A 26,228-nucleotide genomic window follows, 5' to 3' on the forward strand; every position below is an offset into this window, starting at 1 on the left:
AAACAAACAAACTCACAGTATATCCTGACGTTGTAAGTGATTCTTCACATACACACACACCGTGGAGCAAACTCACAGTATATCCTGACGTTGTAAGTGATTCTTCACATACACACACACCGTGGAGCGCATAAACAGTATATCCTGACGTTGTAAGTGATTCTTCACACACACACACACCGTGGAGCGCATAAACAGTATATCCTGACGTTGTAAGTGATTCTTCACACACACACACCGTGGAGCGCATAAACAGTATATCCTGACGTTGTAAGTGATTCTGGTTCTGAATATCAGTTTATGTCCCTAACTCGATTACCTCTGTCATATACCTACAGCTACTATAGGTTACATGCATCACCTGCTGAGTTAAACAAATATATACGTGTCTCGAGATTTTCTGCTCATGATTACTTATTATGAGTGTTATTTTCTTCTCACTTCAACACAAGGAGGAAATATTACTGTGTATTCATCAACGCTGCATAAAATAACTTATACTACCTATAATAAACGATATATCAACTTTTTCGGCACCTAAAGACAAGGCGTGCTTGTTTAGATTATAGCGTATACTGAAAACCAATTATATATATATATACGTATAAGGAAGTAACTACGGTCGTCTGTTTTATTTAGTATTTCCAATGTTTATAATTACATACGCAAGAGTTTTGGTTGATAATTGGTTTTATGCTAATCTAATCTTCTGTTTCCTCACCTTTAGAGCCATTTATAACCATAAATATTTTTATTACATTAACCGGCACCGTGAGTGATTTCAAAATACAGCGATAATACACATTGAAGTTGAAAATTTTATAATGTCTGATCAATAAATAAGACAAGTACTGAATTAATTCTACGGATGGGCCACCCCAATTACACATTATTTAATTTAGCCCAAATCCTTGTCCTAAATTATCGAAGGATAAATTTAACTTTTTTTTTTGAAGCTGAGTAAATGTGGTAAATATTACTTAGGGATGTGAGCTCTATGTTTCCTAAACATAAATTGTAGAGAAATGTACTTGTAAGAAGTAGGTATTTTGATCCTGAGCGGCACTGAACGCGACATGTATGTTCAGGCATAGCTATATCTAATTTAGACAGAGAAAAGACAATCAACCAACCTAACCATCGCTTAATGTGACTAGAACAACGAGATTGACTGTCACAGTTATGCACTTTACTGCTTAAAGTTTGTTCAGCGGCATATCACGGCTCGAGCCTTTGACCCTACTATCTGCAATCCTGGCTGCTAACCACTAGGCCACACCCAAGTAATAACCAGTATATCAGGTGTGACATGCGTACTACAGACATCTATCTAGCCGAGACTTCTTTGTTGGCCGGGCAATATATAGATATTCTTATGATGCTAGAATACCGGCATGTTTTTTATTCCAAATCAGGTGAAAATCATTTAGAACAAAATGAGGACTTATCAGTATTCTGATAATAAAACTCCATGGTTATATCATTACTAAGCTTACACGTCTAGAAACCCAAAGAACAATATTCAGTTTATATTATAGAACTGTTACATGAGTATTTCATCGTGGGGCCTAGTATTTTCTCCCAAATTGTATATAATATTAACTCTATTCTTAAACAGTTCTGACTCTTGGAAGGCCTGAACTATTTTCGCGTTTTTTGAGTCCTAAATCGAACTAGGATTTTAATGGCTGATTCAACACTTCTTCATGTTTTTTAGGAATGAAACGCTGAAGTTGCACAACATATTACTAATTTCGCGCCATTTGACTTTTTCTTCTTTCTCTCAATTCAACCAATCAGTGCGCGTGTTTATACTCATACGGGATTAAGGGCAGTTTGTTCAGACAATACTGTTAAGTGGTTGTTGATATCATGTGATCGTTGCTGTGAAAGTAAATAAATATATGTAGCCCTAATTCCCGGTACAAATAGTGAAGTTAGGTTAAACGTCTCCTGAATTTTTGGGCTGGCTCCTAGATCTGAAAGATTTTGTCGAGTACAGTTATTTCATTCAACGATACCTAGCAACGAAGAAGTTAAGCACGTTTAATACCAATTAACAACACCTAACGTTGATTAATACTATATGTACTTCTGTATGGGAAGTGGATGGTTTATGACTCTCCTGTATAGAGTTGATTGGTACTATATGTGTTTATGTGTGGAAAGTGGCTGGTTTATGACTATCCTCTGTAGAGTTAATTGGCACTATATATATTTATGTATGGAAACTGACTGACTTATAACTCTCCTCTGGGAAGTTGATTGGTACTACATGTGTTTATGCGTAAAAACTGACTGGCTTATAACTCTCCTCTGTGAAGTTGATTGATACTATATGTATTTATGTATGAAAACTGACTAGCTTATAACTCTCCTCTGGAAAGTTGATTGGTACTATATGTGTTTATGCGTAAAAACTGACTAGCTTATAACTCTCCTCTGGGAAGTTGATTGGTACTATATGTGTTTATGCGTAAAAACTGACTGGCTTATAACTCTCCTCTGGGAAGTTGATTGGTACTATATGTGTTTATGCGTAAAAACTGACTGGCTTATAACCCTCCTCTGTGAAGTTGATTGGTACTATATGTATTTACATGTGGGTCTGTATGTTAAGTGGCTAATTTATGGCTCTTCTCACTATTTTGAACCAGAAAAAATGGTGTGTGATATTTTTAGAAATGTTCAAAACTGCCTTTACACTGTATACTTTCACGGTCGTTCCTAACTTCCACAGATAGCATTTGCTCTGTCCAAGTAATATTTTATTATAATTCAGTACATAAGATTTTGTAACGGTAGAAAGACAGAATTTTACAAAGTGTCAAAGAAGACAAACACGTTATATATATATATATATATATTGTGAGTCTTTAATTGGTTTGTCTGTAACGTTGAACAATATTCCTAAAGCCGGAAGTGTTCATTTTTTTCAATACAGATGGTTATTATATCGTAGTTGTATAAGGAGCCTCTTTTTATATTCTTTTCTTAACCCATTTACACTACAGCTGTCCCTAGAATAACGTGTAAAACGTCTGGCACACATCATGTCTATTCACATCGAAACAGGATTAGCCTGTAGGTAGCGCCACAAGGCAGACACACTTACTGCAAACCAATCTCCACCAATGACAACTTGAATCGCATGGAAAATCTAACTGCTGTGTATACCTCATAATTATTATTCCTTCGAGCCTCTGTTTACGGCAAATATAACGTTCTTTGTACACTATTTATTTAGTTATGAAACGACCAATCACCACTAAGGATAATAATAAGTGGTATCTTTAATCAGTAATTGTCCTATAAAAGTTAAGAAAAAACAACAATAATAGCTCCCTTTTGTTTGTTCCAAATGATGACACAAAGTCGTCTATGCCCAACTTTAGTATACATCTAGTTTCTTTCATAGTCAAAGCCAACAATTTGAAGACGGTGAGAGAAACCCGTAAATTGAAACGGACGTAAAGACATAAACTGACAAGAAACAGCATGTTACCTCTTGCTTCAAATCCCGCTTTATTCACTCTAAACAAACCAAAACTGCCTTTTTCAATTGATTCCTTGATGGAAAAAGATAGTAATGATAACTCAAAATTTTGTACTTCCAGCAAGTACTCATTTACTCAACATAGCCATCTTCCTATAGTTCCACTTCCAACACGGCAGCAGTCAACCTTCCATGCTGTCCAACCGATAGGCGGGTTCCGAGGAAACACAGAAGCGGCACATTCCTACCACTGTACACGTGTGGGCCCTTCCTTCCATTCTGTCTCACCATGGCTACAAACCCGAGAATCATACCAGTTAAGTCAGTGGGTGACTGCAGGAAGATATTCCCCATTCGTCCCATACTTAAGGCCAAGTAAGTCATCACCTTTCTTTAGGCATGCAAGACTTGATTATTTTTTTTTGTTTATATTTCTATTACTGGTTTGTATTACGTTAAACTCATTAATGCTTACAACCTGATTAAGTGGCAAAAAATAAACGAGAGACAAATTCCATTTCTTGCAGTGAATAGTGAAATGTTCTCTATTAACATATCGTGAAAAACAACATCAAGTATCCCTGAGGAAAAACATAGAAACTGACATACCGATACACTTATATTTTAAACCAAGAGTAATTTTATCATATGAATTAAAATATTTGCTCTGTAATAAATCAGTTGTTGAGACGAAAAAGAAAAAAAGATCCAGATCACTAAGGTAAATACATTTTTGGAGGCCTTCAACAGCTGTCATATCTTTATGTTGCAATGACGACAGAAGAGATAGCAATATAGATAATTTATATAAAGGACATCGAAAAAGTTCCCTTGTTTATTATTTAAACACCTAATTCGGATGGATATTTCTAATATTTAAAACTTGATATTAAAAGTCATGATAACAAAGAAAAGTTAGTAAATACGAACAATCGTATTAGTAGCAGCAATAACGAAACATCTTCAAAAGAAGACAAATTCCTGTAAATCGTAGTTCTAGAGCGATCATTTTGATATATGGAGGATTTGTCCTCTAACTCTCCATCTTTGTATGTGTATTGATATATGGAGGATTTGTCCTCTAACTCTCCATCTTTGTATGTGTATGTGTATAAAATGTAAAGACTTCTCTGTATGTATTATGAAGTACTTAAAAATAATAAATAATTACACATGTACATAATATCCTCATATATTTACTAGTGATCACGCATTATATGTAGAATTTTCCTTATATATATATATAATACAATGTAGTAAACGATATAGCACAAAAACCTTAACCTTAGTATTTACAAAATATATCTACAAATGTTTACAATATTAATAAATATATTATACTTACTTTCCTCGACGATTTTAGAATGTGTTTCGTACAAAATATGAAGAAAGATTTAAAAACTCAAAACATCAAAATTGAGTTAACGCAAATTAAGAAGTTAGAAGGGGAGAGAAGAAAAGAGTTATTGTCGTACAAACATAGGAGCGAAAACGGGTACTTTAGGCCTTTCACTTACAGCACGTCACTTAGTGCGGGCGGATGCTTACTCAATAGCTCCTGTGACTCCTGTGGGTGGATGTAACGGTTGTAGGTGGACGTCTACCCTATGGCTCCTAGGAGTTATTGTCATACAGCCACAAGGACGATAACGGTTGATTTAGCCCACAAGTTTCTTTGTCTTGCCGCCCATCATTTAGTGCGGGCGGACACTTACTCTATAGCTCCTATGATTTATTGACGTACAACTACAAGAACGACAAGGGGTCTTTAGCCCATAAGTTCCCTTATCTTACCATCCATCACTTACTGCGGGCGAACGCCTACCATATAGCCCCTATGAGTTATTGTCGTACAATCATAATGTCGACAACGGGTGCTTTAGTTCATAAATTGCTTTGTTTTACCGCCCATCACTTACTGTAAGCGGAAGCCTTCCCTACAGCTCCTATGACAGTAAAATTAACTGGTTCTGTAAGCGGACGCCTACCCTACAGCTCCTATGACAGTAAAATTAACTGGTTTGTGAGAATAGTTTTGTTCTGTTATGTTTAGTATTAAATATTAAGGTAAATATTTATGCCACCGGAGACACGTAATTAAACTTCCCAATGCTGTTACACAAATTTTTCACACTTTATTTTCTTCGTATAAAAATGTCATGATAGCACATAGTGTCCAATAACAATCATAGTTGAACAACATGTTCTTGTTTTCCTAGTCAACTATAAAGTCCACAATTTCTAGCATAAGACAGTCAATGAGTCGTCATATAGACGTATAAGCCTTATATGTTTTTCTAGAAATTGATTAAAGTTGGCCCCCAAGGACGTCAATTTGAGAGGTTTTATTCCTTTGGGTAGTTAGTTAGTTAGTTACAAGTAGATGTGTTCTCACCGTAATCTCAAGAGCTGTATTAAGAAAGCATAGCTGTCTTAGCCAACTGTTTGCACAACGTTTCGAAATATGGTACTCTTTTTTTTCTGGCATCTCTTACATAGTGCAACAGCAACAGTTTAAAACAAAAACACTTTTACTATACCTACAAGCCAAGAAAATATAGCCATAAACCTAGATGCCAAATTGAGGCATACTTTTCAGTGGAGGGATGGACATTCCACCTCTTACCATCCTTTGCTGAAATCCCACTGATCTGAAAAGAAAACTTTAGCATTCATATCAGTTGTTAAGAAATAGGGTGAGTTTGTTCAACTAGTACACCTACAAATAGATAACACAACTGATTTTACTAACTGCCATAAACGTCAACCTATTTTCAGTGTCTCTAAAATCCAATATAAAACTAAAATAATCATTTACAACTAACGTGAAATATCGTTATACTCCTAACATAATATAAAATAAAATGAAATCGTTTACTCCTCGAATGTTCTTTATCACTTGCTTCCAATATTCACATCACTTATTCCATAATTACTAGTGTTTGATTTGGCTTCAAAAATCACAATAGCTGAAAACGTAGTTTCCATAGTTACTAGTGTTTGATTTAAGACCAAAAATCAATCACAATCGCTGTTGTCATAGATACAAGTGTCTGATTTAGTTCCAAAATTCACAGTCGCTAGTGCCATAGTTAGCAGTGTTTGATTTATTTGCAAAAATCTTAACAACTGATAACTTATTTATTAAGGCTTGATTTTCAACCGCTTAGCATTTGTAGGGTTATTGTGTATAATTCAGTCAAATAAGAACAAAAAAGCACTTGAAAACGATATGTATTTTTAATGACCAAAAGCAAATGGAAGACAATAAAATAAAATAAAAATATTTTGATGAAAAGTTTAGCAAAAACGATCCCTATATATAATTTTTTTAACCAACGTTTCGGCTTTGCGACTTCCTCAGGGTTAATATACACAACTATTCAATGTATATTAACATTGAGGAAGCCGCAAAGGGGAAACGTTGGTTAAAAATAAATATATATATATGGAGTGTTTGGTTGTTTGTTATGGATTTCGCGCAAAGCTACACGCAGGCTATCTGCTCTAGCCGTCCCTAATTTTGCAGTGTAAGACTAGAGGGAAGGCAGCTAGTCGTTACTATCCACCACCAACTCTTTTACCAACAAATAGTGGGATTGACCGTAACGTTTTAACGCCCCCACAGCTCAAAGGGCGAGCATGTTTGGTGTGATGGGGATTCGAACCCGCGACCCGCAGATTGCGAGTCGAGCGTTTTAACCACCTGGCCATGCTGGGTTATCTGGAGTGTAAAGGTCGTTTTTTCTAAACTGTTATCAAAATATGTAAATCCCTCCAGTATGTACTATAAATTTTGAAAGACATCAAAAAATTAAAAGATACAAAAATATTGAAAAAACATGTTATATGAAGTTAGAAATATAAATGGCGCTAATAGACTGAAATAAGTTCAAACATATTTGTTTGCTTCAGAACAAAGTTGCGCTGTGCCTAACACAGAAATCAAATTCTTAACGTTACTGTCTTCAAGTTTTTTACTGAGCCACTGGGCGGGAAATTAAAGCATAAAAAATATCTTTGGAGTCGTAAAAAATATTTTACTCGATTACAATAATTGCATAAACAACGCTTTTTGAAAATAATGAATTCCCATTATGTTATTTTTACATAATAAAAATGTACTGTTGGAATGAAATTATTTGTTAACATTCAGCTTTTTTTATAATTTCAAGTTATGAGAAAAAAAAACTAGAAACATCCTTAATGTGATAATATTCTTACATTAAACTAAAGTGAAAATGAGGGACAAATATTATTAAAATAAGTCATATTAAACTGATTTTCAAGTGTTCTCGCTTATTGTGGTATGTTATTTCATATAATCATATTCTCTCTAAGAGTTGTGTAATGGGAAATGTTTTTTGGTTTTTTTTTAGTATCTGAGTATGATGATAATTCTATTAATTACTTTACAAATTAATTTGAATGTAAATGACATTGATGTATTTTTGTTAAATGTCCCTAGATACTCTCGTTAAATATTATAAATAATGCATTTTCTAAAGGTCCGAGTGTTTGTTATTATTTATCTTTATCTGACTCCGAATCCCGAGGATTCAGTGTTCGCGACCCTTTGTTTAAAACATGCGCTTCGCACTGAAGGGGGATGTGGGTGCGCTTTAAGAGTGACTATCAAATCCGCCCCCCCCCCCAGTGGCAAAGCGGTATGTCTGCGGACTTACAACGCTGGAAACCGGATTTCGATATCCGTGGTGGGCAGATAGTCCATTGTGTAGCTTTGTGCATAAATTCAAATAAACAAACCTTCAAATCCAACTATTCGATCATAAAAAGAACCCAAGAATTAACTAACTGCCTTCCGTCTAGTATATTAATTAATTAATAGGGACAGCTATGCTGATTGTCTTCCTTTCCGAGATTATTTACCCAAAGTTATTATTTAAACTTCTTATAATTATTTTGTAGTTTTGCATAAAAACAAAAACAAAAAACATATTCTGTACGTGATTATTTCGATCTAACGTATTGCAAGTATGATACTAGATACAGTAAAACTTTTGATAAGACCTGTATAAGAGCAGTTCTGTGAATGTTTGTCCTCTAAAGCACGCTGAATATTCTAACTAATTTTGAGTATTTTCTGAATCATTGTACACGAGACAATAAATCTGTAGTTAAAACGAAGAATTAACATATAATTTAAATTTACGTAGTCGTATAAACAAACATTTTTTTCTCAGTGACCAAAATTACTCTTAATCAATTTTTTTTCCTTCCAAGATTCATGTTTAACTTCGGCAATGGGCTTACGACAAGCGACAATAATTGTTTTTATATCTGTTAAAACATTTTGTCCTGTGCTTTAAGTTATTAAGTTCTAAAGGGTAGGAAATGGGATTTCAGAGAAATAAGTATAGAAAATTCTGAGCGGAAAATTTAGTCCATGATTTATCATTATCCCTGTCTTACTCGACACTAAATCTCCACGTTTTTCTGTTTTACATTTTCAGCAATTTTACTCAATACATATACATCACGTATCTTTTAGCTTCCTCGCGCATTCTTACATTTCAGAATTACACCTACAAACTCGCTTATTAGTGTATTTATATATCGGAATAGTTACGACTTTAGCCATCATTCGTTTTCGTTCTTAACAGATATTCACAGGCCAGAGCATGCGTATTAGGTACTGCTGTTTTAAATCCATTTCTTCAGTGTATACCTGGATTCAACGCCATCATCTATATTATAGAACAGGAATGTTCCTTGTTTTCAATCGGTTGTTTCATTATCCTTTCATAGGTTGGTTTCATTCAGAAAAATGGCTAGCATCATTTAAATGTAGATAAGTTATTCTTTTGTATTTTAGAGGAATCATTGAAACCTTGCTTTTTAAAAATCGATAAAAATTATCTTTAGCTGGATATAAACATTCCTTTCAAAATACTTTCGCAAAAAGACTGAAATTATAGGGTTTTACTTATTCACTCTATATATCATCGCACCATCCCTAAAATTATTCAGTTTTTATAGTAATAATACATCTCCCTTGGAACATGAATAATTTTGTCTATTAAAATGACAGAAACGCTGTAGTTCTCTTTCACTTTCACTTTAACTAGTTCATCTGTTAAGCTAGTTTTATTTCTTTTCATAAAAACACCACCAGTTGAATTATATCCTCATATTAGATCATACAATATTTTGTAAATAAACAATAATTTTAACTATAATCTATCTTGTATATGAAAATGGGACATAAAAAAAGCAAGAAAGAGAATGCTTATACAAAGTGCGTCTCCTCTAACCGGAAGAAAGTGTTAATAATTAAAGTATAAACATATATATAACTGCGCACACAAAAATTACAGCACGTAACAAGTTTTGTTAATTGTATGACACTGTAATAGTTTCAGCCATATTATTCAAATTGTTTTCCGTAGATCCAGTGTTATGATTCTGTGATCAAAACTTATTTTGAACCTATATGCTCCTTATTTCGGTTTCTAGGTTTGGACAACCCCAAAACTTCCTTTTGTATATTGGCTTTTTCGTGTAAACATTAATAATAGCTTTATGTTATGTTGAAAAAGTTAAACCTGACAATGGAAATTTTTCTTATGTTCCAAGCAATGCAGCCTCAATAATTTTAAGAATAAATGAATTTATATAGCAACTTCAAGAAAAAATCTAGGACAGGAAGACAAAGTAACAACCAACATAGTTTGTAGCGTGCAACAATGTAGCAACCACCGTAGTTTCTAGTTTACAACAAAATAACAACTAGCATAGTTTTTAGTGTGCAACAAATTACCAACACCGTAGCTTCTAGTGTGCAACAAAGTAACAACCAGCATAGTTTTTAGTGTGCAACAAAATAGCAACCAGCATAGTTTTTAGTGTGCAACAAATTACCAACACCGTAGCTTCTGGTGTGCAACAAAGTAACAACTACCGTAGTTTCTAGTGTGCAACAAAATAGCAACCAGCATAGTTTCTAGTGTGAAAAAATAACAACCACCGTAGTTTGTAGTGTGCAACAAAATAGCAACAAGCATAGTTTCTAGTGTGCAACAGAGTAACAACCAGCATAATTTCTTGTGTGAGTAACAAATTGAAAGGAATAGTAAGTATTTGTCGAGCAGCAAACAACCGAGTAAAACAATTTTCTAGTGATCAGTAAAGCTACAATCAGCGAAAATGTATAGCAGAAGAAACTTAAAATTAATAAAGCAACAAGTAAGCTATTATTTAGCCTAGCGAGCAACAAAGTGAAGGACAATGAGTACATATAGTAAAGTAACAAGAAATGATAGTATATAGCGAATAACAAAGTGAAGAACAATGAAGCAACATATAAATGTTTTAAAGTAATAGTACTGAAATGGAATGTAAATTTCACAGAAAGTATTTCTGTAGCAAGGAGGTACAGAGACGGAAAAAGTGACAACAAGCGAAAAAAACCACACAAAAACCAACAGTTTAACCAAAACAATCAAAAAAGAAATTTTATTAAGAGATGCAAAGAGATAGCTCATGGACACATTCAAAATAACAATCACCAAACACAGAGTTCATGGAAATAGACAATATAACCATCAAATAGGGCGTTTTCGACAAAGAAAAAAATATATACGTACTCTCCAGATAATTTATAAATCACTTTTTTATTCAATCAGTGTTTCGCCATTGGGACTTCACTAACCGTTAAAAAGAGTTATAGAGTGAGAAAAGCAACAAATAACCAAATGAATGTTCATAGACGGAAATGAAATAACAATCGGAATTGGATTGCAGCTTGATAAAAACGGCAGTGTCGCCAAATTTTGTTTGTTAAAAACCGGTTCTTGTTATTATCACTAAATAACACCTGTCAGACCCAGAGATCATAGGGTAATTGAAGCAACAACAGTGCAAGAAAGTTTTCATAGCTCAGACAAAATGCTAATTGTCAGAGTTCATACACTAAGAAAAGCTAAAATAACCGAAATTTATTCATAGGTTTAGCCAAAACAATGATTATCAGAGAGTGATTTTTCTAGAGTCAGTTTGTTTTAGCGCAAAGTCACATTGGACTATCTGCTGTGTCCATCGCGGATAATCGAACCCAGGATTTTAGCGTTGTAAATTTGTAAATTTAGTTTAACAACTAGTAGTTTTATTTCAGCAAATGTCCTATTTTAAGAAATTGTATGACTTTGATGCTTACGCAAGTCCTATTTTTAAGTTAAGTTACTGTTTAATAAATAATATCTAGTTTCTCCTACGAGGACATTTTACACACGCGTATATTTGCTAATTGAATACATATATAATTACTCAATTGGAGGTGCTAGTAAGTATCGTTTTTATACATTGTGGACAAACGTAACTGTAAAAGGGGTTTCATCGAGAAACCTGACAGGTACGGGGTTTAATGGGACTACTTGTTGTTGCTGTTCACCCATCCTCCGGATAAAAAATAGTCATTGATTTTTGGGTTGTGGCCAGAGGCTTGTGATCCTTCGTCACTTTCAACATTTTGCTTGATATCTTGTTAATGGTACCAGGAGATATGCATGGTTTCATCGTAATGTTTTTTTTGTTTTTGTTGTTGTTGATGATGTAGTTGTTTATTTTAACTTGGAGATTTGTCTTTCATAAGAGTATATCTTACTTTGTAAATGAAAATGTTTGTTCTGATTGGCTTTGGATGTTATTTCGGAGCCCGTTACTATATAAACCCTCTCATGTGTGACTTGTTTGTTTGTTTTCTCAGAGAACACTGAATGCTCCTTATTCGAAATAATATTTTCTTTAGCAATAGTACATAATAGTCGCACTCCACGGATATTTGTCTAGACATAATAGTTATTCATTGTGGATTTGCAATGTCGAATAGTCGAGAATCTGTCGAGAACGAAATATTCAACTAAGACACATAACCTACCAAAAAGTAAAATGATGCCCTCGAGAATTCAACTCGACCATCTTCGTGACGTCATATGCAAATAGGCCGAACGACTAAACACAGGTATAAGGTGACAACATTGCTTTTCCCACTGAATAAGGTAAAAATAAGATACACATAAATCTGTCCATAGTGAAAAAGGTAAGAGAGTAGATCCAATCACGTCAAACAGTGTTTCGACAAGATCCGGGCGTCCAAACCAAAAGAACGGACTCTTCATGTTGTGAGAAGAAGTTTGGAGAATGGCCCATGTTAAACTGCCGCTACTGTTGCAAGACAGGCGCAAGCGTGTTCCAATACCGTCACGAGTTATTTTCATAATATGGACTATAATGACAGAGTAGTTAGACGGAAGCTATACCTCATTCCATTCACTATCGTATGCCGTCAGCAGTGTACATCACAGATACTATCACAACCGTATTGGTATACTAATTACTTTTTCTGAGACGTCCAGATCTTACTTGGTCTTGGCAATTATCTTTCCAGTAACTTTCGTTGAAGAGACGGTCACTGTTGTTTGATACATTACAATTCTAAAGTAAAGCCGTACTAGTTTGTAACGGTCTAAACTAACACGCTGCTACAATGAGGGACAACAAAATATTAAACTGATGAAACTTTGTAGAACAGATGGCAACTGCCTGTTGTAGAGACGAAAGGCGGAAGACTTTCGAAACGTCGTCCTCTACACTTGTGTCTCTACTACAGGCAGTTGCCGTCTGTTCTACAAAGTTTCATTACGAATACACTGCCTGAAGAATCTATCAAATAATTTATCAAACTGCAATAACAGTTGAAATAAAATTTACCACTACCTAAAAACACAACCTGGCCACGACTTGATATTAATGTTAAGCAACAATAAGACATAAATAACAATATTAATTCTTTCAAATAATGGATTCGAGAAAAAGAACAAGAAGAAGAAAAAACCTAATTACAAAAAAACAACAATAACAATATTCCAAAATTACTTTTCTATATTAATAATAATATTGAGTGACAAACAGCAATAATTCACTAACTATCTTGTGACTCAGTTTATGAAGCTTATGGCAGGGTATTTATTCACTCTGTTAGATTACGAGACTACATCTCATGTGATTAAAAATTTACATAATATTTTGCGACATTAACAATATCTGTACGTTACTCCTAGGGAAGCTGGTGTCAGTTTCATAATACATTCATATTTACTCAAAATAAACGTGATCAGTTAGACTGTTAAAAGGTGACTTAACGTTTTAAAAATAACTAAAAATTCATTGATAAACTAAATGATAGAATGAATAATAAATGAACGATAAACAAAACCATAACAAACAAAAAATAGAATTCACAATCTCACACTTTACCGACAAAGCAGTGTTTTCATGCCAAATGGGGCTTTTAATAATTTCTCCCGAGTCATAAAAATATGGCTTGAAGATCAGGGCATTACCACTATTCCGTGGCTAGCCCAATCACCGGAAATGAAGTCTATCGAGCATGTGTGACCCATATTTTATCGTTCTCTACGAAAACACCATTAAATAAACAAGGAGAAGAACATTAAAAATATATTCGTAGAATTTATAGCCGCATCCACAAATTCATCACAGACACAAGATTACATACAATTCCTCGTTAGTGCAGCTAAAAAACACATTGCACCAATAATACCTTATATGTTAACACATATTGCGGAATACCTCTTCGCATAATTCACGGCTCTGCATATCAACATCCAAGGTACACTTGCTTGTAATAGGCATGAGACAGAGGACATCATCAGATACACGAACGTATACGTTATTTGTATAACGGAAACAATGACTTATAACTTGAATAGATTGAGATTTCCAGGATAAATTTCGATTATAAAAGACAGAATGAACAACGCAGATCCAAATAGAGGTATAGCATAAATATATAATTCGTCATTATCTGTTCAGGAAGTTAACATAATGACGAATAATGAATGTATAGATGTATACTTAACAAATAATTATTAATAATCACTTAATAATACCCGCTATATATTCCTCCCCAAATAGAATTTTGAATGCAAACATGCTTGAGAGCATTTATCAAGATATTAGAGACCTAAACAGTAAGCATGTTGCATTTGGATGCAAAAATAAAAATGTGATGGTCGTAGGTTACTTAACTTTATTGATAATGTAGAGCGTATTCTTTAAAATGATGGTACACTAACGCATACTTCAAATAACACATACTTCAAATAACAGATATTGTTCCAGTGACATTCGTGATCTTTGTCAGAGTTCACCAGATCTCAGTCATAAGTGCACATCCTTTAGTGTAGGTTTTGATTTAGATAATGACTATTTACCGATCTGGCATGTCTTTGATCTTTCACCCCCATAAAAACAGACCAAATCGTACAAAAAAAATTTAATTACCAAAAAAAAAGCAAACTGGACCGATTACGAAACAAAGTTGGACAACTTTCTACCGAAAAATGTCACATATAGATGCATATTGTCAAACAGTCACTGAGTGCCTCATAACTTCAGCATATAATGCAATTGCTAAACACAGACAGGAGACAAATAAACAAACATGGCAAACCCACGCGCATTTAGTAAACATACTACGTAATAAAATAACAACTGAAAACAAACAAGCTGGGACGACTTTTGCAGCGAACTCAACAACCACACCGACCCACAACAATTCAGGACTCACCTATAATGTTTTAAAAAAGCAGACACAAGAAATATTAAATATGCAACACTATATAGCGACCAAACAATAAATTAGTGCATACAAATAAAGAAAATAAAAGCGTTCAGAGTATGCTTAAAAAATCATTTTTAAGACACCAAAGTTAGCGAATCTGTTGTACAACAAACACTGCAAATGCTACAAATGCACCAGAACAAGAGCTAAACCACCCCTCTTAAAGAATAACAAAAGTCCTTACAGTAGCGTAGGCCCGCATGGCCAGGTGGTTAGGGCACTCGACTCGCAATCTGAGGGTCGTGGGTTCGAATCCCCGTCACCCCAAACATGCTCGCCCTTTCAGCCGTGGGGGCGTTATAATGTGACGGTCAATCCCTCTATTCGTTGGTAAAAGAGTAGCCCAAGAGTTGGCGGTGGGTGGTGATGACTAGCTGCCTTCCCTCTAGTCTTACACTGCTAAATTAGGGACGGCTAGCGCAGATAGCCCTCGTGTAGCTTTGCGCGAAATTCAAAAACAAACAAACAAACATTACAGTAGCGGAGATGATACAGTCCGCAAATAAACCAAAAACAAAGTTCAGGGAAAAGATGGCGTTTAGGCTATTCTCCTCAAAAAAGGTACTCAATTATAGTTTAAACTATTCAATCTATCATTAAACTCTGTATGCCTCTTGGAAGCAAGCAAATATTTTAATGTTCCATAAAGAGGGAAAACCCGCAAATAAACCACACAGCTACCGCCCAATCAGCCTGACCAGCTGTATAGGCAAAAACCTAGAACGTATAATTATCAATTATCCACGTTTCTGGAAGTCACATTTATATTACTAAAAATACAAAACAGATTCAGAAAGTCCCTACATACAACGGACCATCAAGTTAGTCTAACCGAAACAATAATAGATATTTATAATAAAACCGAATCACTATCGCCTGCTTTCTCGATAAGGAGAAAGCTATCGACACTTTATGGTACAGTTGTCTCATGGCGGAAATCGGACTATCGTGCGGTATTATTCGCTGGTTTATGCAACTGTCTGGAAAACAGAAAGTACAGAGTAAACTTGGAGGGAAGACGCATTGAACATTTTACTCCCGAGGGACGGGTGGTAATAAACTTGGAGGGAAGACGCATTGAGTATTTTACTCCCGAGGGATGGGTGGTACCCTCCAAGTTTATTACCACCCGTCCCTCGGGAGTAAAATGTTCAATGCGTCTTCCCTCCAAGTTTAGGGAGTAAAATACTCAATGTGTGTTGAGAGACGGGTGGTAGTAAACTTGGAGGGAACACACACATTGAGTATTTTGCTCCCGAGGGACGGGTGGTAGTAAACTTGTCGGGAACACACATTGAGTATTTTACTCCCGAGAGACGGGTGGTAGTAAACTTGTCGGGAACACACATTGAGTATTTTACTCCCGAGAGACGGGTGGTAGTAAACTTGAAGGAACACACATTGAGTATTTTACTCCCGAGAGACGGGTGGTAGTAAACTTGTCGGGAACACACATTGAGTATTTTACTCCCTAGGGACGGGTGGTTAACCCCATACTTCTCATCATGTATGTTACCAATATGTCTCTTAACGACCGAGATGCAGGCTTAGCCTAGCAGTTCGCGAACAATGTACCAATTTGCACATTTTCTATTGCAGCTACAAATCACAATTAAATAGAATACTGTCAAAAATATAGAATAATAATAAATGCATTCAAAACATAAATATCACTGTTAACCAAATGAACCAAAACAAGTAGACATCCATCCGATATTTACTTACACGGAACTATCCTCCAGACTACAATCCGCGAAATGTCTAGGATTGATCTATGATTCCAAACTAACGTGGATTAAACATATAAACAAAATTAAAAATAGAACTTGGCAACACCTAAGCTATGCTAGGAGTTTGTCAGGTAAAAATAAAGGAAAATCAGGTAAAAACATTATAAAAATATACATTACATATATACGACAAGTTATAGAATACATATGTCCAGCATGTATTAATGTTGCACCCATACAGATCAAAGTAAATTAAAAAAACAACAACACAAAACCGATTCCTAACGTCAACATTCAGAGTACCCAGATCAACATTATCAATTTTCTTTCATATATACGACAAGTTATATAATACATATGTCCAGCATGTATTAATGTTGCACCCATACAGATCAAAAGTAAATTAAAAAAAACAACAACACAAAACCGATTCCTAACGTCAACATTCAGAGTACCCAGATCAACATTATCAATTTTCTTACATGAATACGCTAATCTACAACCATTACCTAACAGACTCCTTCATACAACCATAAAATACTTTCAGAATAACGAGCTTCTATGCGAAATAAGCCTTTACAGCATACACCTAAGTACCTCTCCTCAGTAAATATCTACTATAAGAATAAGAACAAGCCACCTATAGCTAGTACCTAATCATATCATTAGAATAAAATATTATGAGTGTATTAAAATGGCTTTCATATGTATAATACACTCCTTGCAGATTAAACTAGTGAAAAGTGGGCGATTATAAACAGAACTGTTTGTGAATGTGCAGGCCTTTCGCACAAACCTTACTTAAGTGAAATGTTAATAACACGTTAAATACTAACGTTGTTATGTGCATGGACATGGTCCAAGGAAAGGGGCTAGAAGATGTACCCGGACGAAATAACGGGTACAAATACTGACATTTATGTAGTAATAACATTAGCATTTTCCAGTATATTAAACAAAAAGTGAAATAAAAATTAACTTACTGCCCAGAAGGGGGGGAACCTCTCACCAGTGGCACAGCAATATGTCTGCGGACTTACAGCGCTTGAAACTGGGTTTCGATACCCGTGGTGGGCAGAGTACAGATAGCCCGTTGTGCTGCTTTGTGCTTAACTTAAAACAAATAAACAAGGTTTATTTTTAAACAAGAAAAATATAGGAGGGAGGAAGGGGAAGAGGTCATCGTTGTATCTGATCTTTCCCCTCAGGTCATAGATCAAGAGACCCAAACAGATCTTCGTTCGTTCGTTCTCTGCGAAAGTGTCCCTAACACTCAATTTCTTAGACACCCTCCTCTTGTTTTTTTGTCGGGAGTGAGACTCAATCCGACAGACCCATATTTCATGTCTTATAAATACTGTGTCCCTACCTGCCTTTATCTTCTAAATACTAATTGTCTGTTTATTTGTTTGTAGTTAAGCACAAAGCAACACAATGAGCTATCTCCGCTCTGCCCATCACGGGTATCGAAACCCGGTTTCTAGCGTTGTAAGTCCGCAGACATACCGCTGTGCACTGGCGACAAATACTATTGGTTATCTTGCACACTTTGTTTGATGGTTATTTACTAAAATTGCATTCTTTCTGAAGTATTGTTTTATTTCTTTGTTAAATATCGTGTAAACAACTTGAGGTCTATCTACGCTATCCGTCCTTAATTTTGAAGTAATTGCCTAGAAGGTAGGCAGATAGTCAACACCACCCACCGCCACCACTTGAGCTACTTTTTTACCAACGAATAGTGGGATTGACCGTCAGGTTATATCGCCTCCATGGTTGAAAGAGCGAAGATGTTCGGTGACGAGATTCGAACCAGCGGTCCGTAGGTTGCGAGTCGAGTACCATAACCACCAGGCCACGTGAGTCATTTTTTGGAGTGAGTTTTTTCTCTTTACTTATTGGTTGGCTATGTACATAGATACCAAACGTCTTGCATCTGCGATGATACACTACAGTATTAACATACAATAATCATTCACTATTCGAAATCCACAGTATCACTATATACGATACTCTTTAACCATGAACACTTATTATGACAATAAAGACAATTTTTACATATTCCTGTAATAAGCTATAATTTACTCAACATTGTGCATCGTGACTTTTGAGGATGTTTCATATAGTGATTTATAATACAGTTCTGTCGTGAAGGAACCAATCAACTGAATTGTTATATAACGTACCTTCTGTTATACAAGAACATCGGGCAGAGTATTGTTCTGTGTCTATTTTTAACTACGTAAGATGAATTCATTATTTTCTAATTGAATAACCTACCCTGAGCTTATGTTTCGAAAACAAACTCTGGTCACTTTATACGGATATGTATAAACAAAAACTTTTCAGAAAACCTTTTAAACATCATCCATGATTAGGAAATGCTGCTTTGACGTCATCTTTCTGATAGATGTTAAACTTAATGCAACTGTCAAGTAGAAAGATAGATAGAGCAACATAAACATCCAAGGTACAAACTGCCATGTTGCAAGGTATAACATACTATAATAACACTGTTTAAATATATACACCTCCCCAACTGTACGGATACGCCTTCTATCGGACTTAACTTCTAATAGCAAGCCTCATATGTGAAAGATAGATAGAGCAACATAAACATCCAAGGTACAAACGGCTATGTTGCATAGGTATAACATACTATAATAACACTGTTTAAATATATACACCTCCCCAACTGTATGGATACGCCTTCTATCGGACTTAACTTCTATTAGCAAGCCTCATATGTGAAAGATAGATAGAGCAACATAAACATCCAAGGTACAAACTGCCATGTTGCAAAGGTATAACATACTATAATAACATTATTTAAATATATACACCTCCCCAACTGTATGGATACGCCTTTTATCGGACTTAACTTCTATTAGCAAGCCTCATATGTGAAAGAAAGAAATTATAAACACTAGGAGCAGAAATGAGAGCTCATGGATGAGTCCATTCACTCATGCAATGTTTTTTTTGTCAAAGTTCATACATTTATCATGCAAAGAGACAAAGTTGGTTAATTAAAAACACTCTTTTAAATTGGGGAATTACAAAAATGAAGCTTTCCAAACATATTGTCTAATTTGTTTTTGATTAATTACAAAAGTGTGAAAGAGAGTGAAAAAAACAATATACACGAGCTATCATAAGGCAAGAAGGTTTCTGCGTGCATCAGTATATAGGCAAAACTCTAAAGACAGTTTCTAGTAATAAAAGCTAATAAACATGCCTGATGACGTCTCCTGTACGGGCACCATTTGTGTAATTTAAATAGTGTCATTGGCAGTAAACCTTACAGAAATATCTTATAACTGAGAAGCGGCCCCATTTTTCGTTACACAATATAAATGAAGTGTGCAAGTTTCGACTTAATTTCTATGACACAGCTGGTTGATCTGAAGCAAGAACAATTTACCATTGCTTAAGCTGACTTAATTTCCTATACACTTTTAACTTTAGATTCTATATGCAGCTGTGTAGCGCTCAGATAATGTGAGTTTTAATCTCTACAACGCTGTATTCCCCGATATTTGTTTATGAGTAAAACACCTATCTTATGTGTAACACAGCATTAACGAAAGTTGTTGCACTATTTTATGGCAAGGACTGAATTACTCTATAATTATTTCTTCATTTATTCTCACAAAGTTAATTACTATTGATAATTATGAATATGTCGAGTGATGCCAGACATGATTTTAAGACAGAAGATAAGTTGGAATCTAATGCACTCTCCTTTTATAAGAAAAAGGCTGCTATACATTGAATCTTATCGTTGACTTTAACTACAGCTGACTCTCTATTGAGAACGTATTGAGTTCAGTATTCAAACAATAAACCGCTTTATAATCATACGTGGGAATTCGTATAACTTAGGAACGAATAAAAACGCATTATCCCTGACGTGTACCATATATAACTTGATCACTGTGCACAAGTGTTTTACGCCTAATGGTGACATGCACAAACACTGATGTTTAACATATACACTGTACAGCCTGATGATGACATGTACAAACACTGATGTTTAGCATATACACTGTACAGCCTGATGACGTGTACAAACACTGATGTTTAACATATACACTGTACAGCCTGATGACAAGTAGAAACACTGATGTTTAGCATATACACTGTACAGCCTGGTGACAAGTAGAAACACTGGTATTTAACATATACACTGTACAGCCTGATGACAAATAGAAACACTGATGTTTAACATACACAGTATAGCCTGATGACAAGTAGAAACACTGATGCTTAACATATACACTGCTCAGCCTGATGACAAGTAGAAACACTGATGCTTAACATATACACTGTACAGCCTGATGACAAGTAGAAACACTGATATTTAACATATACACTGTACAGCCTGATGACAAATAGAAACACTGATGTTTAACATACACAGTATAGCCTGATGACAAGTAGAAACACTGATGCTTAACATATACACTGCTCAGCCTGATGACAAGTAGAAACACTGATGCTTAACATATACACTGTACAGCCTGATGGCAAGTAGAAACACTGATGTTTAACATATACACTTTAAAGCTTGATGGCACATACATATGCTGATAACTCACATGTGCATCTTGATATCGTTTTAATGTATACATCCTGATGACATATGTTAGCACTAGTTTTTCATGTGTACAATCTGGTGACGTGGACGAATAGTAGTGGCTCTCGAGTATGTTGTACTTATTGAGTCTTCCGTTATTAAATATTGGACTGCATTTATTTCTCAGAAATGATTTTTTCATGGAATAAAAATGTGAGTAAACACAATCGCTATTTTATACTTCTATGAAGACAGTATGCAGCAAGTACGTATAAATCCATTTACGTAGGCGTGATTCAAACTTTAAATATTAGTTGTTACAATTTTGCGTATCTAGAGGTCGATGTAACAACGAAATGGTAAGTTTTGAGTTTTAAGTACACAGGTCACGTTTGGCTCTCCGAAGTACAGCTGGTTCAAGCAGTATGTGTCTGTAAAATAGTTAACTAGCTCTCCTCTGAGTGCGAAGTATAAATAAATATTTACTGTATATGACTATAGAGAAAAATAGTAAGTTGATGAAATAGAAGGTTTTATTTTGTATAATAAATAATGAAACAGATGGTATTTTGAATTTTCGACTTTCTTGTACTTTTGATGAGTACTTCAATTTTCGTGTTTAGAACTTTGTTTTTGATATGGGTGTTCGGAAAAATTGTTCGCAGGCTAACACAAGTATAGCTATGATAATAATAATAACGGTTGTTTTATGTAAACTTCCCTTTTTAACTTTTACTTCATCTTCAAATACACCTACCTTTCTGTGAAATAATAAAATGGTAGTTATTATAATTTCAATGGTACAAAATAGCGTATGAAAATGTTTACATTTGGAAAGAATCAAGTTATGAGTCACACTTCCTTTCGTTTGTATTAGTTTTAGTTTAGTTTAACTATGTTAACTATTTATAAGTCGTAAGTCCTGTTAATGTTCAAGAAATGGCAGCATCAATAAAATTATCAGAAAGAGAGAGGTAAAACAAGAAGCTGCTTCAAGCAGAGACTAAACAGCAACTGTCAAAAACAAACAAATCAACAACCGGCAAAGAGCACCTAAAGATGGCTAACAGAACAACCGTCGAACATAGAGAAAATAACAACCGTGAGAGATGCCACAAGAACCGCCAAACAGAGAAAAAAATAACCGCCAGAGAGCGCATAAAAAAAGGATAACAAAACAACCGTCGAACATAGACAAAATAACAACCGTGAGGGATGCCACAAGAACTGCCAAACAGAGAAAAAAAATAACAGTCAGAGAGCACATAAAGAAGGATAACAGAACAACCGTCAACATAGACAAAAATAACAACCGTGAGGGATGTCACAACAACCGCCAAACAGAGAAAAAATAACCGTCAGAGAGCGCATAAAAAAGAAAGATAACAGAGCAGTAGCCAAACAGGGACTAAGCAAGGCTGTCAAAAAAAGAGCTAACACAACAACCAACAAATAGAGATTTCATTAGTAGTGACACAATAAAAATTGGCAAACCGGCTGTTCTTATATTTTAATTCATACTCAATACGCATATCTATAACGGATATAGTTATAGAAGGTGTTTTATTTGCGTGTGTTTATGCATAAGGTTTCTTGAATTTGAATGTCATACATCTAACATATGTTTTCTAAATAAAATGTATTGAATTTCCTATATCAACGGCTAGTAATGTTTGTTTAAACAGGCATTTAGTTTAAGAAAATCACGTCTTTTACGTTTAAGTATATACAGTAAATGACAATCTTAAAATAATTATGATTCAGCTTAAAATGTCTGTACAGGTTGTTTGATAAGAATGTATGACTGTACATTACAAAACATCATGCGTTATGATTGACATGCTTTTGAATGTCCAGTGCTTTTAAATCCCGTAATACTAAAATAAAAAAAAACTACGTCATTCTTCTTATTTGTTTAAATATAAGACTTTCTAAATTCTGGAAAGAAAATTTTTGATTATTGACAAGTGCTACATACGATGAAGACCAAATTTATCGATGGTTCAGCGGTAAATTTCAGAGCTTATAACGCGAAAATATGGGGTTCTATCCCTGCAGTGGGTACAGCGAGAAAGACTGTTGGGTTGATTAGAGTTTAAAAAGTTCGATGTTGATGTATATTTGTAGTTAAGCACGAAGCTACACAAAGGGCTATCTTTGCTCTGCCCACCACGGCTATCGAAACGGATAACGCCTAGACTTTATTCTGTTCTCGAAGTACTTCATATAACTGATAACACCTAGAATTTGTTATGTTTCGAACTCCTTCAGTATCTGATAACGCCTCGACTTTATTCTATTCTCGAACTACTTCAGATAACTGATAACACCTAGAATTTATTATGTTTCGAACTCCTTCAGGTATCTGATAACGCCTCGACTTTATTCTATTCTCGTACTACTTCAGATAACTGATAACACCTAGAATTTATTATGTTTCGAACTCCTTCAGGTATCTGAAAACGCCTAGAATTTATTATGTTTTCGAACTCCTTCAGATAACTGATAACGCCTAAAATTAATGTTTTTGAACTTTTTCAAGTAATTGGTAACGCCTTGAGTTTAATTTGTTTTAGAACTCCTTCACGTGACTGATTGCGTTTAGACTTTATTCTGTTTTCGAACTTCATCAGGTAACTGATAACGCCTGGCATTTACTCAATTTTCGAACTCCTTCAGGTAACTGATAACGCCTGGACTTTCTTCTGTTTTCGAGCTCCTTCAAGCAAGTGATAACGGCTAGACTTTACTCTTTTTCCTTCGATCTCCTTCAGGCAACTGAAAATACCTAGCCTTTCTTCTTTTTTTTAATACCTAGATTATATTCTGAGAGAAGAAGCCCTGAGAATTGTTAGGCGTAATGCTTAGGAATTTTCTTTTTTGAAACTTCAAATAGGCCGTAATATCTAAACCATGCTCTGTTTGTGACCATCAGTTTTGGTCCTCAATTAATCATAAAACAGGTTGTAACAAAGTCAAGCATTTGTCGTTGTTTTGAAGAAACACGCAGTTGTCCGATTGTCCGATAGAAAATCTCACGAACGTCTGATAGAGAAACACGCTGTTGTCTAATAGAGAAACGCACATTTGTCCGATAAACACACGATTGTAGAGAGACTCACGAATGTCTGATGGAGAACATGAGACTGCCTGATAGTGAAACATTCGGTTATCTTATAGAAAAAATCGGTTGTCTGATAGAGAAACACTCGGTTGTCTGATAGAGAAACACTAAGTCATCGCTTTCTAAAACCAATATCAATCATTAAAATTAGCAGTATCTAGGTTTGATGTTTCAATAATGCTACCTGACACAGAAGTCAATAGTTCTATTGTTTCGATATATATATCTATACAAAAAAATTAGAAAATATTGTTTACTGGATGTTACATTGGTTAGTAACACAAAATGAATTGGCACATTTTGTGCGTGTGTGTATAAATCCACATAAGTATTCCTAATGTGACCATGAAATGTTTTCCCCGAAATCGAAGATAACGGCTTAGATCAATAAAATAAAATAAATTAAATTAGTTTTACTTGTTTAGACCTTATGAGATTCAGAGTAGTATGGCAACATTTAGGCCTCTGCTAAGTTTGGTTAGGTTCATATGTTGTTTTTATTATTCACGTTAGTATGATAACCTTTAAGCCACTGTTCAGTTTGACTAGTTCGCACGTTGTTTTATATCTTATATTAGTATGGTAACTTTTACGCCACTGCTCAGTTTGCCTAGGTTCACATGTCGTTTTATGATTTGTATTAGTATGGTAACTTTTAAACCACTGTTCCGTTTAGCTAGGTTCGCGCGCTGTTTTTATGACAGGACTCCAACAACGATTTTGGGTTCTGCGTGGTCTAGTTGTCAGCGTGCCAAACTGCTGTTCGAAATGTCCAAAACTCGAGTTGCAACGCCGCTACACACATCATGAACTTTCAGCTATAAGAATGCGTTATCAACTTGTTTATCTGGTTCAAAGCTATTTAAAATCAAAATCGTTGCAGGCGTTGATGATTGTCTACTTTCTCTCCCATCAGCAGTTCGACAATAGAAACGACTATACTTGAACTGTAGGAGTCTTTGACACAGCCTTTTGTCTGATATGTTGCAAAAAGTGCCTTTCAGGTTGAAAATTCAAAATATATGATGTCTTTTTCATATTTAGAAGTATTTTTAAAAATAATTTCTAATGAATATACAGAAGTAATTTTTATACTTTTGCCATTATGGTTAAGTGGTGTATGAAACGAAAGAGCTTGGTGATTTCTTTCAAATTAATACGATTTAACTTGGTTCTTCAGTTATACGTTTTATTAATCAAGTTCGTGAAAAAGCAGAAACAAACTAAATGTGATAAGCAAATCGTTCAGTCAACAATCATACAATGATCCAAGTACAATAAATACCTGCCAAAAGTTTAAAAAGTAAAACAAAACAGCTTTACTGGACAACTACATTTTATACTTTAACATCTCGATCAGACTCTTGTGCAAGAAAGCACGAACTCCAATCATTCAAATTAAATTGAAGTGTTTTTAAGCCAATTAACAAAATATTCGTTAAATGATCCCTTTCTTCATTACTGAAAGTAATATAAAGCGTGTGTTGTTTAATCTTAATTTAAGATTATTTCGGTTCTTTTCTCATTATTGTAGTTTAACATTTCAAAATGTTTTTGCTTTTTTATTAAGTACAAAGCTATGCAATAGATTATCTGTGCGCTGCCTACCCCAGGATTGAAACCTGATTTTTACG

The 26,228-nt window shown here is 34.8% G+C and overlaps 1 long non-coding RNA gene across 1 annotated transcript in view; it reads left to right on the forward strand.

Moving 5' to 3' along the window:
- The first annotated feature begins 3,770 nt into the window (after window positions 1–3,770).
- The window catches only part of LOC111086548, a 59,323-nt gene continuing 36,865 nt past the window's right edge, over window positions 3,771–26,228 (forward strand). Inside the window, exon 1 of the long non-coding RNA XR_002611286.1 lies at window positions 3,771–3,871. This is a non-coding gene — a long non-coding RNA (uncharacterized LOC111086548). The remainder of the gene's footprint in view (window positions 3,872–26,228) is intronic.

Source organism: Limulus polyphemus, unplaced genomic scaffold (assembly GCF_000517525.1).
Source record: "Limulus polyphemus unplaced genomic scaffold, Limulus_polyphemus-2.1.2 Scaffold1180, whole genome shotgun sequence".
Lineage (NCBI taxonomy): Eukaryota > Metazoa > Arthropoda > Merostomata > Xiphosura > Limulidae > Limulus > Limulus polyphemus.